The sequence below is a fragment of the Parasteatoda tepidariorum genome, chromosome 6 (assembly GCF_982258835.1).
Source record: "Parasteatoda tepidariorum strain Cologne lab strain chromosome 6, Ptep-v5.0, whole genome shotgun sequence".
Lineage (NCBI taxonomy): Eukaryota > Metazoa > Arthropoda > Arachnida > Araneae > Theridiidae > Parasteatoda > Parasteatoda tepidariorum.
The window spans coordinates 58,588,687-58,607,911 of record NC_141760.1 but is presented as its reverse complement, the minus strand read 5'-3'; the positions used below and the strand labels follow the sequence as shown (position 1 = coordinate 58,607,911).

The 19,225-nt window shown below is 32.3% G+C and overlaps 1 long non-coding RNA gene across 1 annotated transcript; it reads right to left on the bottom strand.

The window, feature by feature from the left end:
• Window positions 1-10,861: 10,861 nt before the first annotated feature.
• LOC147808062 (uncharacterized) lies at window positions 10,862-17,054 on the bottom strand. The gene is made up of 3 exons (XR_015434694.1): window positions 16,915-17,054; window positions 15,813-16,001; window positions 10,862-12,573 (listed from the first exon to the last, which is right to left on the bottom strand). It is a non-coding gene; the product is annotated as an uncharacterized LOC147808062 (long non-coding RNA).
• Between the last annotated feature and the right edge of the window lie 2,171 nt (window positions 17,055-19,225).

The following is a 19,225-nucleotide window of genomic DNA, read 5'->3' as shown; positions in this document are numbered from 1 at the left end:
TGTTACATGAAATTTATTTTCGAATAGTTGACTACTTACTTTTATGATGATAGATTAGATTTTTGATTACATATTATTTACTGCTGTGTATTAAGAGTTAGGTCAAATGTGCATCAAGTGGCTAGTATAAAAATGTTGCTTTTTTTAAACTTACCACTGCTTTATTAGAAAAACAATTTTGTAACAATCAAATAATAAATATATAAAAATCTTATATTTGAAGCATATAAGAGTAAAATTTTTGATTTAGAAACTATCAATCAAAAAGATCCTTTAAAATTTGAATTATATTATATAATAAGTAGAAAGAAATATTAGCAAAGGAAAAATTTCATAATGAGTCATTGAACAATATATCAATTACTTTTGAACCGACCCCCCTACTATTGTAATGAAATTTGGTGGAACATGCACGCATGATAAAGTAAACAATTCGAACAGTTTTTAATTTGAAATTTGTCCAAGTTATAAACACTTGAAAAAATAAAATTTTCACTGAAAAAACCACTAACTTGCATACATATAAATAACTGTATTTTTTTTTTTTTACTTAAAAAAAGTTACTTTAAGAACTTTTATTTTATAAGTTACTTTTTTTTTACTTTAGAAGAAAGTAAATGGTGTTTAAAAAAAGATTTGAAACACCATTGCAATAAACCTTTCATTTGATACCTTATATGACTTTCTGAGGCTAGGTCAACTTTCAAAGCAACCTGATTTGACCTGTGATATGTGGTCTCAAAGAATTATGAAAGAAATATTTTTTTTTATTACAACATTCTTCTACACCTTTCAAATTTGTGGCATAGAAATTGAAATTTAAAAAAAAAAAAAAACATTAATTATTGCAAACCAAAATTTTTATTAATTGAAAGTGGTATGCTGTACAACTTTTTTCCCCTTTAAGACATTTCATACAATATACATGGAAAACTGAGTAAAAAGCCTGAAATTCTTAAACCAATATATAAATCAATGATCATTCATATCAAAAGTAGTATTTATCCCATACTTTTGTCTCCTAAAATGTATCGAAAATAACATTTTTATTTTTAGCAAGTGTATTATATTTTTCTTATTAAAAAATGGTTTACCTTTTGATATGCAAAAAATATGTGAAATAGTTACAAGATATGAATAACATTTATTTCATAGAAAATATTTTTTAAAATTATGATTATTAACTCTGTTACAATATGTTATGAACAGAATTAGTAATTTTTTAAACATATAAGCATTATAAAATTTTATGAAATAGTTAGGAATGATGTAGTGCTATTTTTTTGTTAATTATTTTTATCTCATTAGACGGTATGAAAAAATCTTAACCTGTTGTTGTTAGTACTTCAACCTTCTAAATGATCTGTGATTTATTTACTTTCAATATCAAAGGCTTCTGTGGGTACGAGTATGACAGTAAGGGTCCATGAGGCTGTAGAAAACGTATCTTAACTTCTTCGTAGTTTATATTTACATCTAAAATACATCGTATCCACCATTGGCTGTACTGCAAAATTACAACATACCCTCTAATATCTTCTAAGAGCAGTTCTAAAGGCTGTAACACCACTGACTGGATCTTACTTTCAGATGAATTTTAATACATTTTCGTTTTAATTGATGTGTGGCTTTCGTGTCTGTTTTCATATATTTTTTTGTGTACCGGAGATTGTGTGGCTTTTCAAAAAAGTGTCTCTATTTCTCACAATCATAATATGATTTTATAATACACAAAATTTGTTTATTGAACACAATATTAAAAAGTGAAAATAATTTACTCTAATTTTTATTTCATCAAAGTTTTTTTTTAAATTTTTTATAGGATTGTTTTGTGTTGAATGAATATCTAATTTAAATTGGTCTAAATGTTGCTAGCATATATATATAGATTTTTTTTTCTGAAAAAGTTATGTATGAATGCTGAAACATGAAGGAAGAAATTTTTTTTACAGTACAACTATCGTTTTATGTTAAAAGGGCATTTATTTTTTATGCTTTGTTTAGAAACATAAAGAGACCAAAGAACATCTTAAGGGATTGTGGATCTCATTTCAAATCAGCTTAAGTAAATAGAATTAAATTGTTTTTTATTATTTGAATTAACAGTATTTGTTTATGCTTACATGGTTACTGCTACTTTATAGCCTAAAATAATAATTTCTTGTTTTGTAATCAAATGGAGAAGTGTATTATTTCTTCTTAGTCTAAATCAACTACAGTTTAAATGGTCATAAAAAGTATATTAAATTCTTAATTTATTTACCATTTGTATCAATGTTAATGTACTCAAAGTTTGGTATGAAATAAAACCTAATATAAAAAAGAAGCTGCTTTTGTACATAGTCTTAAAAAAAAAGCTACAAGTAAAGTAAAGTTTCATTTTTTCATAACATGTTACACATATATAATTTTTTTTTTCATTTTTTTATCATGGCTAAAATAAATTTTCATAAATTTAATACAGAAAATGAGATTTGTTAAATATTTCGTTAATTTTTTACTCATGAAAAAAATATATATATATAATTTTTATTTTATTTGCATGTATAGAATTGGCATTTTATGTATAATCTGCACTAAGGCTCTTTCTCATACTGTTTAGCAGTTTTGGAATTTTGACATTTTTTTCAAAAAAATTATTGAATATAGCTTTTTTTATTTTATTTATTTTTGTCATTTCTTAGATGACCCTTTGACTATCCTTGGGCTGCAACCCGCAAACAGTAAGCCTATACTTATCCCCATGATTCATGCATAGAATAAAAAGGCATACCCCATTAATTTAACAGTACTTTTTATTATTTATTTTTAATTGTTTATTTTTAATTGTTTATTTGTAAAATCGCTGTTTGAACTCTAATGCACCATTGAAAAAGATTTTCCTTAGAGCATGAGTGGTGAGTTTTCATTGCTTATTACTAAGGAAAATAGTGAGGTTAACTGGTAATCAATAAATAATGTTTAAATTTTGATTTGCTACGTTTTATATATGAATTAATTGTATTTGAAGAGAAGTGTGCTTAGGATAAAGCTCAAACTGAACTGACTCTTTCTAGATGAAATTTCAGTTATAGTTTAATGACAGCATTACCAGAATCGACTACACTGTTCCAAACATCAATGATATTAAAGAAAGCTCATCAATATTTGCAACATGCCTGATAAACCTAGTATGAAACACAAGGATAAAAGCAGCAGAATTTTATTTATTTACTTTTTTTTTTCTTCCAGAGTGCCTTCGACATTCTAAATGCTCCTCAATATCGTTTGAACACTAAGTTGTTCTTTTTTTCGTAAAATCTATGCAACTTTTTGCAATAGCTCATTCTAAAGAGCGTTCGAAAATATGAGCACAAATGCTATGACAATTCGCATTTCCGTCGTATCTATGAAGTTAAATTCAAGAATTTAAAAATATTTTCACATTACAGTAAAATTTATTTGTCCAAAACTAATGTTGAAGTTCCTTTAAGAATTAAATATTATTTGTATTTTATTCATTAATGATTATAAAAAGAAGTGTATTTTAAAAGGTATGAAACATTTTATATCATTCTTAACATCATAATTTTTCAACATAATTTTGAAGAGACGTAGTAATTACAAGAAGTTAAAAAATGATATTTTTAAATTTTAGGTATTAGAAAAGCTATTTATCTTATTAAAATTTAAATTTGATTGTGAAAATTACCTAATTAATAATCACGTAAAATACTGTATATCATACAGGGTGTTCTGTAATTACATCTAACACGTTGTAAAAGCTGCAAATTGATATTTCATAGAGGAGAAAAAATGACAACTTCATCGTATCAGTTAAATTAATTGGTAAATAGGCGGTATGAAAAATAGAAAACCAGTTTGAATGGCCGATGACACACGAACGTGTTAAGTTTTAATCGCCTTCTAAGTTTTGTTTTCTCTAGTAATCACAAGTTTTTAGTCAATCCCACCTTCATCAGTCGTGATTCATTAAATTTTGATTTTTTTTTTCCTTGCCTAAATATTAATTTATGACCCTTAATGTGTGCACTCGTTTTTTTACTTAAATTTCATCAAGGATTTTAAAAATATACATTAAGGTTGCACTTTATGAAATGCCCTGTTTAAGTTGAAACCTTTTATTGTTTTTAAATGAAATTATTACGACAACCAGTTTCGACAACAATGATTGTAATAGGATAATTTGAATGCAGTCATCCAACTCCATCCAAACTCAAATATGTTATGCAGTTTAAGTAATGATATTTAAGAGCTTTAAATCTGACTCTCAAAAAAAAAAAAAAAATCGGGATATTACTGAAAAATATTGTGATTGGAGCGCGTGGTTTTTATTTTATTTCATAATCGTCGTTCAACAGCCGACCCAATTTTGGGTTTACTGTTACCAATGTTCAACAACGTCGCCTTGTAATTTTGTACCCAATCCAGAAGACAAGGGAACTCTTGAATCAAGTTTTGGGAAATTTTTTTTATTGAAACTAACCCGCGTTTGCGTTACACGAAGAAAAAAACCACGAAATCCTATAATCCGTCTACCGTGGAGGATATTTTGCATCAGCACTGTAATAGGTGCAAGCCGGGTGCGGAATTCGTATCGACCAGCCATTATTGGGATTCGAATCTGGTTCACCTCATTCGGAGGCGAATACTCTTTCCCTTGGTTCCATCTTCACTGAGTATTAACTCTACAGGATGTTCCAATTTTATTGATTGGTACCAATTTTATTGTTTTGTCTAAATTTAGTCATCTTCAAAATGTAAATAGCAATTCGATCGTAATTTATGGAAATAAACGGTTTTTTTCTCTTAATCCGCAATGATTAATGAGAAGCAACCATGAGGGTTGATCAGCAACGTAAACAAGGGGCGGAACTTTCCAGTTTTTAATTATAAAATTACAAAACTACGGAGTTGAACATTAGTGGTCGTAAACTCAAAAATTGGATCAGCTGTTCTACGACGGATATAAAATAAAATAAAATCTATCTATTATAGGCCTGGATAGGTCCCGCAGTGGACTGATCGTTAAGACACGGTTCCCAGCAGATCACCGAAGTCAAGCATCACTGGCTACGGTCAGTGTGCGGGTGGGTGACCACTTGGATCAGTCTGCGTAGGGACCGAGGGTGTGCGGTATTGGTCCTCGTTAAACTGTGCTACCGTAAAGTGCTCGACTTCGCGCGCAGGTCGTCGGGCTACCGAAGCGGGGGTGCCATCCCTTCCGCAGAGGATCAAAATTGCGATGGCATGTCTTCGGATCATCCTCCGGGATGTTTCCCTGACCGTCGCCAATAGCCCATTGTGCAGCTCTAGTGCGACGTAAAGTAACAACAACAACAACAAGGCCTGGATAGTAGGGCACTGAACCCATGCCCAAGAGTTCGTGGGTCCATCCACAGCCGGCCGAAGACTGCCCGTGTAGTAAATGGTGACTGATGCAAGTTAAATCTATCGAGTTGCAAAGTCCTCCATGTTCCTATAACAAATCAATACCTCTGAGGGTACTGAAACAAAAATTTCCTTGTCTTCTGAATTTGTTCAAAATTACAAGGTTACAGAGTTGAACATTCGGAGTCGTAAACCTAAAATTGGGTCGGCTGTTCAACGACGGTTATAAAATAAAATCTATATTTTAAATAAGGCGAGTGAAAAAGTCTTTCTCACAGTTCAAATAAGGGGAAAAATCAAAACTGTTACTCGAGTAACCAAAAGTAGATTACAAGACAGGATGTGAATATTAAAGTGCAAGAGCGTTTAGTTTAGAATAGTAAATTAAGAAAAAGACTTCGACAAAGGAATAACATAAAAAGATTAGTTGAAGCGCTTTATGTTACACACACACATATATATATATAGGGAGGGGGGAGAGACTCCCCCCACTCTATAGGTACTGCCGCGGTCATAATTTTACTTCTTATAATCTTAGCTTAACTAAATTACGCCGAAGGAAAAAATGTAGCTTTAACTTAAACTAAACTCAGTGGCGCGACAGCCCCTAGGGGGCCAAGGCCTACTGGGCCCATCTCAGTTTTCTTGACATTGGGCTCTAGGGTGCAGGAGCAGATGTTCCAGTTAGGTGGTCAGCCGAACGCGGAACCCCCAGTGTTTAGTTCCCAAGCATGCTTGGTACTCATTTGTCTACCCACTTAAGGGATGAAAGGCTGAGTCAACCTTGCCCGGCCTGAGGATCGAACCCAGGACCGGTGGCACGGGAGCGCAAAGCACTACCACTCAGCCGCCGGGCGTCTAGCTTTAACTTAAGATAATTTAAAATCTGTTCTCCTATTTATATCCAATTATGTTAGAGGCTATGTGTCCTTTTCGCTCGCACTCACTTGTCTTTTCCTATATTTTAAAAACATGAATGTAATTATAAATGGATGCAGAATTTAACAGAGTATTTATAGTTTGTCTAAGCTAAGAACTCCCCCCGCCACATGGTCTGCGGCCGTCTGCTGCTATGGATGCAAGAATAGCGTATTCCAGGGAAGGTAGCTAGCCGACCGGCCTGTGGAGGGGTTAGGGAACTGCCTTTGCACCAGAAAGGTTCTGGGATCGAATCCCGGGCAAGGCATGGATGTTCTTTTCTTCTCTGTACTATCTGCCCTTACTGTGGGAGCAACGTTGGCCCACCTAATATGGTGCCCTTGTAAGAGAGGCCAACAAATCTGCCCTGTTAATGTCCGAATTGACGAACAATGTTAACACAGGAGGGCATTGGGGGGGGGGAAGGTAGCTTCTCTTCACTCTAGGGCTAACACAATAGACTGGAAAAAAAGTCCTCTTACTCTCGCTGAATCTTAGCCAAAATCTGTCCTAAGCAATAACCCCACATCCCTTGAAATAGTTAGACCTCGTTACCATAGTCAAGGGTCTTGACAAATGGCTAGGCGAGTTTTTACTTTTGACAAACTATACATTAACTAGTTCATTAAACATTTTTTTAGAAAAAATTGCTCGTTGAGACATAAAGGTTTGCCACCCCTGGACTAAACCATCCTACAGAGAGCAATGAAATTTGGCATACTAATAGTTCGTCGCACGAAGGTTACTGTTCACATTAAAACATTATATTACAAACCGTTCGAGCGAGAAACGGATTGGAACTTTCTTGCGTCATGTCCACTTAATTACATGTCGGATAATCGAATAACAAGCTTACACGAATGGAACCAAATCATTTTGTATCCAACTAATGTTAAACTTCCCCGTTTAAACTGACATTCTTTGTTTTTTGTCCCCGCCTAATTGCATGAAGAAGAGGTACTGAAATGAAAAAAATTTGTTTATTTTGGAGAAATGCTTCACTAACTAAAATGAAATTTTCGTTTTTCAGTTAAGAAAAGGATACAATAGGTGGTCACTTCAAAAGGGTCCTGTTCATTAGTTGGTCTAAACAGGTGTTCGGGTTAAATTGAAAAAAAAATCTAATCTTGCTGCTAGTTATACATTGAAGTGAGCGACGAGTGTTTTACCCCTCTTTGAATTATAGTTTGTTTACGGTAAGAACTCCCCCCGCCACTAAATCTGAGGCCGTCTGCTGCTAAGGAAACAAGAATAGCGAATTTCAGGGAGGGTAGCTTCTCTTTACTTTAGGGCAGTGTTTCCCAAACTTATGACTTTTGTGTACCCTTTCTAAATTTTTCGTAATGCTGTGTACCACTAATAAAAAAATGAGTGTATTTTTTACTATAAAAAAAAAATTGCACAAAAGTTAAAAATCACAACTGGCTGTTGACACCACTAATTATTAACTGCAAACTCCGCAAAAAATAGCAAATAGAAAAATACGTAATCGTAAATTTTCATGGCTAGCTTTGTTTTTAAATAAGTTTGTTTGAAATTTTCGTTTATTGCAAGATATTTCGCATAAGGACGCGTACCCTCGCTAAACTGTTCCCGTACCCCTGGGGGTACGTGTACCACACTTTGGGAAACACTGCTTTAGGGCAATATGAAGAAAAATGATTCCCTTTCTCTCCCCCACCCGAGACAAAATATATCCTAAATAGTGACCCACACCCCTATTTGAAATAGTTATACCTTGTTACCATAGTCACCCCCACAGGTCCAGACGAATAGGGGAGTTCTTACTTTAGACAAATTGTACTTACTTACACATCATTTAGAATTTTAAAAAGGTACAGAGTGATTTGTTTTGTAGTCAAGATTTGTGGTCCCCTCCTGGTGCGCTATTAGCTTTCATAAGAAAAAATTTCAAAAACGTAACAAATCAGTATACAGTGTGTCTTTCTCTTAAGTAAGAATAATTATTGCTTAATCCCGAGAATAACTCTGAGAATGATTGCAAGTTCAGTGAGAAAAGGATGGATTTGAATTAATCGAGGGGGGGGGGCAATGAATCTGAGAAACGATATATTAAAAAAAATTCCAAACTAAAATAGCTCATTAATTTGGAAATTCTCAAGGCGAGGTTAGAAAAAAAATATTTAAAATAAATTATCTGACTATGCGTTTGAGAGGAATACGCAATTATTCATGAAAGTCTTAATAGAAACTGAAAGGGAAAATCTAATTTTGATAAATTGACGAATTAAACGGGTATAAAAATAATCTTCAATTATAGATTTTTTCGGAAGGGATCAAATAATATTTTAGTACCTATATATTATACTATTCACTAATATTGATTTATTTTTATATAACTTTAAATGACATTTATATTTTATGATACTAACACAGATACTAGTAATCAAAATTGTTTATTGATCATAAAACTAAGTTTATTTAATCAAAACACTATAATTTGCATTAAATACCATTAAAAATAAAATTTCGCAGAAATTTAGGATAGAATATTGCACTATCCTTTTAATCGAATAACCCGCTCAATTGCATAGATTTGGCTGGAACTGATATTCCTTTAAGCGGGGTTGACTGGTTAAGCCTTAGCCGTTGTTTCCTCAAAAATCTTAAAGATAACATCATTGATACTTTATAGCTCTATTTAATAACAATAAAAAAGAGTTATTGCTTGTACTTTATTTAGTTTTTTTTTTCTCGCTACGTCATAATTTCAATCAACAACAGTTCCGCAATTGACTGATTGTTGACACGTTCTCAGCAGATCACCGAAGTTGAGCATAACTGGCCGCTGTCAGCGTGCGGGTGAAAAACTACTTGGATGAATCTGCGAAGGGACCGAGGGCGTGAGGTATTGGTTCTCGTTAAAATGTTATACGTAAGTACTTGACTTCACGCGCATGTCGTCGGTCTATCGAAGCGAAGGGAGCCTCACCTCGGCAGAGTTCAAAATTGTGATGGCATGTCTTCAGATGATTGTCAGGAATGTTTACCAGACCGTTACCAATAGCCCATTGAGCAGCTTTAGTGCGACGTAAACAACAACAATGAAAAAAAAATTTACGTGGTAGCACTATGCCACCAAATTATCTCTAAAGTTATCTGAAATCACGTATTTAATTTGTCACGTCTGTCAAAATGTGTTTCGGTATAAGTAAATAATTTAAAAACAGCGGTAATTAAAATTTTAAAAAAATTCTTTTGCAATGAAAGGCAAAATTAATGGGAAAGTGGTACTAATTTGCTTAGGAAAAACGTAGAAAATTACTTCAGTTTTATTAACCGCTGTCCCTCTTTTCTTTTTCTCTGGCCTTTTAATTCCTAGTAAGAATATATATATTTTTTTGGTATTCTCTCTTTAAAAATAAAAAGTCAAACAGCTGATAAAAAATACTTGTTAGATTACGGAATTATATATTTTACTGAAATATAAAATTCAAAATAATTAGTTTGGAAAAATCTTTTTTTGATTCATATTCAAAAATGTATTAATGATTTTGTAAATTAAAGAAGTTTCAATTATAAATAACTGTTTCGCTAAGATTTAAATAACTGCATATTAGTTAAATTGTTTGGAAGTGAACCGCGTTTGAAATATTTGACTTTTTATGCAGGAGAAGACATGGTGTTTCACGTTATATTTCATCTCACCAAATATTATTAAACTTCTAAATTTATTTCTCACCTATCCTGACATGAATAAATACAAAGAAATAATGAAAAAAAATATATTTAATGAAAATTCTGAGTCAAAGTGTTAATGCTGACGCTCAGTTCATTTAAGTAATGTAATAGATGCATATTGAAATACTAAAAAGAAAGCCATTATGTTACAAAAAGCAACATTTATGGAGTTCAGGTACTTATTCGTATAGATTAATCGTAAACAAGCGCCATATTATTATTGTCGCCAATGATGTTTAATTAATATGGGTAATTCCTATTATATAAATTAAAAAAATTACTTATTTACAAAAATTCCAAGTTAATGGTTAATTTCGATATTATGCCTAGTAATGTTGAATACAGTTAATCTCAATTTTAATGGGCTGTACAACAAAAAACAGGTTTTGTTATGTTTTTGCTTATTAATTTTGTCAGTATATACCGTTCAGTTTTGTCCACGATTTCATTGGGTTGTTCAGTACCGAGTTATTGTTTTTTTGATTTTATTAATCTTGTTCGAAGAGTGGATATTCAGCTAGTTGAAAATAAAAAAAAGTTGAATTACAGTTCGTTAAAAATAAGTTAACTAACGCTTTTCGTTTCCCGAAACTCTTGTTTTTTTCTCAGGTCAAGAGCTAGCCCTTGTACAATACTTATCAATATTTTAGTCAAATAACTTCTAAACGTACTATTGAACGCATTTTCAAAATTTTAATTAAATATAGTAGCATTAAATTCTAACTTGAGATTCATTTAAACTGAAATAGTTGCAGTGTTATAGTAGTAGCACCTTGGATACATATGTACTATAAAATAGTATCTTTCTCTTGATATACATCTTCAAGAAAGAATAAATAAATGAGATAAATTTTCTTTTGAATATATTTATTTTTAGTGGTAAGAGTACAGCATATGTAAAAAGTATAAAAAAGGAAGAAAAAAAATTTATTCAAGTTGGATCTGAGAATTTGAAGCACGTATATTTGTTTTTGTTCTTACACAATAGACAGAGTATGGTAGCTAGCTTGACTCTATGAAGGTGCTTGCAGATGCAATCATATAAGGTCTATGACCACTATCAGTGGCATCATCCTGAGAAAAAGAGCAGCTAAGTCTTTTTTTATAACTATTGCATAGCTGCAAACGTTAGGAATCAAAAATGAGGAACACTATATGCGACAAAATTATACGCACTAATTACGAGAGTAAGATAAAAATTTAATTATTAAATCATAACATTAATAGACATATATTTAAATATGTAAATTAGTAAAACAAAACTATAAACACTATCTTTTGTGGGAAACTTATAATATTAATGTTTTATAATTAGGAATACCGGTATAATATATTAAAAACAAACATTACCTATTAATATATAATTATTTATCTCCAAATTATAAAACACTGGTAAATAATAATCTACATCATAAACAAATATTTCTGATGCAAGTGTTTAAATACTACAAAAAAAAAATTTCCAAAAATAATAATTTAGTGAAATAATCAGCAACAGACAGCTATTGGAATAATATTTTCCAATAAAAAGCTACTAAAAATTACTTTAGCACAATAATCACAGGATGCATGCTTGTGGCGATCAGAAAAAAGGATTGGTTTAAAATCAAAAATTTTATGAAAATTCAGAATTTCTATAAAAATATCAGATTGGATTTAAAAATTAGGAACAAATCCGAAAAATTTTGAACAGTTGGCAGCTATGCTATTGTCTGCTTAGTCAGCTGTAAAATAAAAGCATTTTTCTAGATAAAAAAATAGAAATCATGTTACTTTAAAATTCTACAGTGGATCAGAATCCAATCAAAGACTTCAGTTAAATTAATAACTGACAACCGTGCCGGAAAATAAAGAGCTTAATTATTTTTATGAATTTAAAAAATATACAATTATATTTAATACATATAGCAAAATCAATGACTGAAATGTTATCTTGTTACGGTACAGAGATATTCTTCAAACTAAATGAGACTCTGCATAAACCATTGTAGAAAATCAAGTCCTGGTAAATATATCTCACAGAAAAGCTTTAAGCAGACAATGCTGTGAGACCATTCCCCGGGACAAACATGAATCATCAGCAGAATCCAGGCAAAAGCTAGAAGAGAACAAGTTGCTTCAAATTAATATTGTAATCAAGATACCTTGTTAAGATTTCAATCAATGGTTAAGTATATAGATAAAAGCACAACTCTTCAAATTGTGAATCTAATAAAGGATTGCATACATTAGTTTGAATCAATTTGAATTACAGAGTGAAAGAACATTTAGCACAGAAGTATAAGTTTTAAGTTATAAGCACAGATTAACAGAATTTTTTTTAAATATTATTAAATCTGGCATATCCATCTTTTTCCACGCATATGGCATACTTGCGACACTTTCAGAGTGGTCTCACAACTCTTTTGGGTGGAAGCATCACTCAAACTCACACTCGGGGATTTGACACATCTGTCACTTTAAAATCAAGACATAAAAAAGGAGTGTAAATTATTGCAACATTAGCTTTGTTGCTCGATTTTTTCTTTTTGCAGATCCCCAATTTAGTCAGGTTACTTACATCTGAAAGAGAGGGAAAGTGTCTGATTAATATTATTTAATATTTCTATTGCAGCATCAATCAGGGTTTACATATAAAGACTAATGGCTTTAAGAACAAGACAATCACAGGACATTACATCACAGAATTTAATAGTTAGCCACAGCACAGATTTTATTATATTTTCTTTACACAACATAAATGACCCCACAGCCAATTGTTCAGTTGGTGTGTGCACTGTTGAGTCACCGTTTACCCTAGAGACAGCCACGTAGGCTTCTTAAAGGCACGAGTCCATGATGGATCATGGAATGTGCATGTTGTGTTATCCCCACGCTGACTTTTAATGATGAGCCAGTACATGTTGATGTGTTTGTCCATTGTTCAGGTTTGATTGCACTGTTCCCAGTTTTTTAGTATCTAATCATCTAAATTCTGTCGACATCACCAGTTCCTTAATGAATATTATTTTCTAAACCTTTTACAAGAATAAAAAATAAAATCACAAATTAATTTTCTAAACTTATTAGTATCTAGATCAAACATTAAATTAGTTTTTATTTAGAATGCAATAAATGCCACTGATAAAAACAAAAGTAATAAATATTTTTGAAATAATCAAAGTAAAAGAATATATATTATTAATAAAAGAGGAATATACTAACTGGTAGGGCACTGTCTTTTCCTTAACCACGGTGTGATTAAAGACAAATACTGATAAACATTAAAAGATCATTTAATTCATTCTGACTTTAATTATTTTATTAATACTGTAATAATTTATAAACAGTGCTGTACTAACAGTAAACAATCCGTACTATAACAATACAGTTGGGGAAAAAAAACTCACAACGATTAAGGTATAATGCCACTGTTAAAAATATACAATTCTCCGAATAATCAAAACATTATAGTAATAAAAGAGAAAGATACTAACTGAGACACTCATATTAGCTTCTGTTGAGTCTAGATCTCATTTAAGCTAATAAAGAATAGAATTAGATCAATCTCCGTGCAATCTAAAATTTTTTATAATCTCTTTTAGTGTTGAACATTGGCATTATTCAGTAGCGTTATTAGCATTATTAATTTAGTATATTTTACCAAAGGCATTTAAAGTGGCAGAGTATTTATAATTCAGGTACAATGCTCTAAACAATCTTCCCTCTGTCCTTTAAGGGTAGAACCAGAATCATTGAGAGAGAACTAGTCATAAAATACTCTATTGCATCTAAAAAATTTTCTGCATTGTGTAAAGTAGCACAGATAAGAATATTAGAAAAAAACACTCTCTACTGAATATTTTTCTTTACAGCATCATAGTAGTAAATCTGTTCAAGTACTGTCAGGGATCTGTCCAGACATTCTGTAAAAGGTCCGTATTTGTAAAATTGGGAAAAAATTACTTGTAATTTGTGAATATAAAATAAACATTAAGTCACATTCTTTCAACCAGGGTCCTGCTTTTGTGAATTTGTGCAAATAGGGTCTGTTATTGCAAAAAAAAAAAAAAAAAACTTTTTCAAGGAGTTTTTAAATTGTAAAGACTTACAAGATTATGCCCAACACTGTAAAATTATAATTAAAAAAATTAAAATTTAAAAAATAAACAGCAATTGCTGATACTAAATTAGAGATGCAACACACAAATATTTGGTATTTTGCCTATACTGCTGAACGCAGAATATTCATTTCGGACGAATAAAGGAAGAAGTGTCTGCCGAAGACAAAATTTATTTAGATTACATCTGTCGTTCCCCCCCCCCCGGAAGGGTTTATTCGATTAACAAAGCAATAATGAAGATAAACGAATTTGTGAAGGGTCTGAGTAAAGGATAAATTATTTTGTGAAATGTCCGTTTTTTATGAAAAGATATTTTGTGAATAGTTCGTTAACGGACCCAAATCTCTTCTAAACAGATATCTGACTGTGACTACTCTTTCTTATTTGTATGGGATGAGTTCTGGTTATCTGGCTAAATGTCAAGACAAGATTACAATATTTTTATATTATTAGTATATAAAGTTGTGTATAAATACACTTCTTTTTTTAGCAACTTTGCTATGCATTCTTCAAAGATGTTTGCCAGTTGAATATGGCCCTGGCAGTTTAAGTGTATGTGGTCTTAACCAATACATCCATCCACAGATAAAGCTGATTCACAGAACATTAGCCCAAGTAAAATTCACAAAGTTTTAATTACTTCATTGAATCGCTTTATAGTGAAGTTTTCAAGATTAACAAAATGTTGATGCATACGCTGATCTTTCAGCAAGAGAAATTTCTAAACTCTTCGTTCGAGAAAAACAACTCAGAAATATTTCTGTATTGTGATCTGCCGTGCCAACTACAATCGCCAAGGTGTTAAACAGATTTTAAACTTGCAAATTTAATAACAAAAAGAAAAAAAAACACATGTAGATAGTTGTCCGGGGGTGGTTACGAGTTATACCTTCTGAGTTCCCTTCTCTTTTTATTAGTTCCTGGCGGCTGGCTACCCAGAATTATTCTCCCACAGATAACCAAACAAAATCTCCCCAATAACCCCACAAGCCAGTTTTTCAAAGTTGGGCATTGTACCCAATTGCACATCATTAGTTCCTTTATTTTTAAGAAAAGCAAAATAAATTATTATTTTAAAGCACAACCATAAGTAATATTAATAAAAAAATAAATAAGTATCTGAATTAGAATAGTTACACAAGATACTAACAATGCCAACAAATGGTTTAGATCAGTGTTTCTTAACCTTTTTGGTATAATGGACCCCTTTTAAAAATTTTTAAGAGGTCACGGACCAACCCCCTGTGAAAAAAATAATTGCAAAAAGACATCCATAATTGGAAAACACTTAATTTTATTATTTTAATAGAATAAAAAAATTTTATAATTAAAATTTTTTATGTTAAGGTTGCTGCTGCTTTTCCTTAATTAACAAATTGAATTGGGGGATAGTTTTCGACAAAGCAACGCGCATATCATGTTCAACATTCAATCGATTTCGATGTTTTGTTTTTATTGTCATGAGTGTGGAAAATCCCGCCTTGCAACGATACACCGTAGTAAACTGAATTATAGCTGCCATAGATCTCTTTACAAGCAATGGGTAGGCCTCCAAACGTGTTTTAAAAATTAGGAGTAGTTAGCGGACCCCCAAAATATGACTCATGGACCCCTTAGGGGTTCATGAACCACAGGTTAAGAAACCCTGGTTTAGATACATAATCATTATATATGTAAATAAATTACATTTCAACTTACCAACAATCACAGGATGCATGCTTGTGGCGATCAGAAAAAAGGATCAACATGAATTAAGACAAAAACACAATCGTCCCTTCACAACTGCACACTTAATTTGTCCACACCGATTCCAGGGTGTGCAAACATCGATATCCCATTTTCATTCAGCATTTAAGTAATTAGCCAAATACTTCTCCAGGGAATCACCTAGTAAAAAAGTATTTTATGAAGAGAAAGAAGAAATATAAAAAGTTTGCTTTACATTGTCAACGTAAACTGTCAAAAATCTTAGGGTAATGAAAAAAAATACAATTATAGATATAGTTTGAGAAGTTAAATAATTGAAAAAATTCAATTTCATATTAATATCCAATAAAGATAACTTAAATTTAAGATAACTTGCTAATCTGAATTATCTTCTAATTTATTATAGTATTTGTATTATGTATTTTAAATAAAACAAATTATTGAGTACAAATTGTTTTGCACATAAATGTGATACACCTATAGAATTAAAATTTTTTTTTGAAAGTATGCATGCTCATAATTTATTCAATAGTTAAGACAACCTAAAAGAATAATAATGAATGCAGTAACTGTGAATGAAAATGATAAATATTATCTAAATTTGTTCCATTTCTCTCAGAATTTTTTTTTTTAGATTAGTTTACAATAAAATTGAAACAAATTATTTTAGACATGATCAAAACCCTCTTCACTATTTTTAAGAAAATTCAATATTAATCTTTCTACATAAAATAAATTTTAATTAGCAATATATTTCATAGAAAAAAAGATACCTCTGTATTATGTCACTAAAATAAACATAAATCAAGTAATTAAACTAAATGAAATTTCATTACTAAACTGCTTCACACAATTTCGGCAGATCAAACAAAGGATTTCTAAGGAAGCAGAGAAAAACTTTGATAAATGAATTTTTATAACGATTTTCTTAAAATACATACATTTTACAAACTATTTACTTTAAAATCTAACGCGTGGTATTCACAGATATTTAATAAAATTCATTAATCCTTTTAAAAATTTCATGTAACTTTTTTATATACTGCTATGAAACGTACACTAATATTATAAATCTTTAATTAATAAGAATTACCTGTAATTAAAACTTTCATGATGATAAAATATGAAATCCCGCGCAGACAAATACAGAAAATGGCTTCCTCTAACAATAGCTTTTGTTTAAACAACGCCAATTGCTTTGGCGAAAAAGTTTGGTCACACAATCAATATAGGGTTATAAGAAGATTGATGGATAAAAGCTAGCGTCAAGCTCACTCCGCCCAGTTACCAATTCCTAAATTGACCAAATATCTCCACATTGTGATGTTTAAGGTTGTATCTCACTGCATTTAATCTGTTAAGGTCTGGTTTCTTAGGACAAGCGCCTTATCTGGGCGTCGGCGTGACGTCAACGTCCCGCTGACGCCAACAAAATACTGGTTTGTTAGCTCAAGGCCTGGTTTCTTAGAACTAGCGCCTTATCTGGGCGTCAGCGGAAAGTTGACGTAGAGCTGACGCCAAAAAATACTTTTTTGTTAGCTCAGCGTGAGCAGTTGGTCCAACGCAGACATTATCTCTCATTGCGCATGCGTTAATAACGTAAACAAATATTTATTTTGAATTTATATTGATTTTGTTATTGCCGACCAGTGTTTTACAGAGCAAATAATGACTTTGTCCAAGAAAAAACACATTATAGCTGAGCTAAATGAAGAGTGCTATGTTTAATGAAGAAGCTATGTTTAATATCAAAATCAAAATCTTGGCTGATTTCAATGTGCTGTTGGATGTTGTCCGCCATTGCTTCTGTGGCTAACGTCACGTTGTAATCCAACTGCAGTTGAGTTGGACGGCAATTGTAGTTCAAGATGAGCGTTCGATGACGTATACTATCAAGCTCACAAATGGACCAATCAAAGGTTAGCGCTGATTTCCAGCTGACGGCGTCCTGTCCTAAGAAACCAGGCCTTAAGTGAGAACTGCACATGGACCATTCATGGGAGCACGTGAAAGCTATTCTCTCTAAATGCAAATCACACGCTCCCGATCACCACCGTGAACCTCATTGGTGAGTTTTGTGTGAGAATTTTCTTTTCGCCAATCAGGTCTCATTACTCCTCGATGGCGATTGGATGTGCACGTACTACATGCAGTAAGAAGGAATCTTTAGACACAACATGCTAAGGTCCATTCATATGTTGTTGTTGTTAATTTACGTCGCACTAGAGCTGCACAATGGGCTATTGACGACGGTCTGGGAAACATCCCGGAGGATGATCCGAAGACATTCCATCACAATTTTGATCCTCTGCGGAGGACCTGCACGCGAAGTCGAGCACTTTACGGTAGCACAGTTTAACGAGGACCAATACCGCACACCCTCGGTCTCAACGCAGACTGATCCAAGTGGTCACCCACCCGCACACTGACCGCAGCCAGTGATGCTTGACTTCGGTGATCTGCTGGGAACCGTGTCTTATCCATTCTTATGTATGGTGTTTTCAATATGAAAATGTAAACAACAAACCCGAGTTTTTGACCTGCTCTATTCCTGGTTAGAAAGTATACAGCTGCTTACTGCAGCTTATTTTACGAGGTGATAATTTTGTTTCTAATGGATAAATTATACGATTTCTGAGCTCAAATCTTTCAGAAAATAATTTCTGCTACAAAATGGGGACAAAGACATGATAACAGTCAGGGAATTAGGTTTTATCATTGTGATTGGCTGTTGAATATCACTCTTGGTTGCAAGAATTTGGAAAGTTAATAAATAAAAATGGAATTAATGGAAATGGAAATTCAAATAATCCTGCGCAATTGCGTTGCCTCAATTGATTCATTGACGGTTAGTGTTTATAGAAACTTAGTAAACAATAACTAGAAATGAAAAGATTTGTGTTTGAAAAAGATTGTCGAAAATGTTTTCTAGCTTTTAAATATTTACTAATATATATCAATAAAAACTCCTGTTTTCTTTGTTATTTTTATTGTTTCTTTTTAACTGAAATTATATCTCTTTGATATACGTATATCTCCTTTAATATATATCACTTTCATATATCTTATATCTCTATTAATGCGTTCATATGTGCTGCTGTTGTTGTTGCTAATTTTACGTCGCACTAGAGCTTCACAATGGGCTATTGGCGACGGTCTGGGAAACATCCCTGAGGATGATCCGAAGACATGCCATCACAATTTTGATCCTTTGCAGAGGGGATGACGTCCCCGCTTCGGTAGCCCGACGACCTGCACGCGAAGTCGAGCACTTTACGGTTGAACAGTTGAACGAGGACCAATACTGTACATCCTCGGTCTCTACGCAGACTGATCCAAGTGGTCACTCACCCGCACACTGACCGCAGCCAGTGATACTTGACTTCGGTGATCTGCTGGGAACC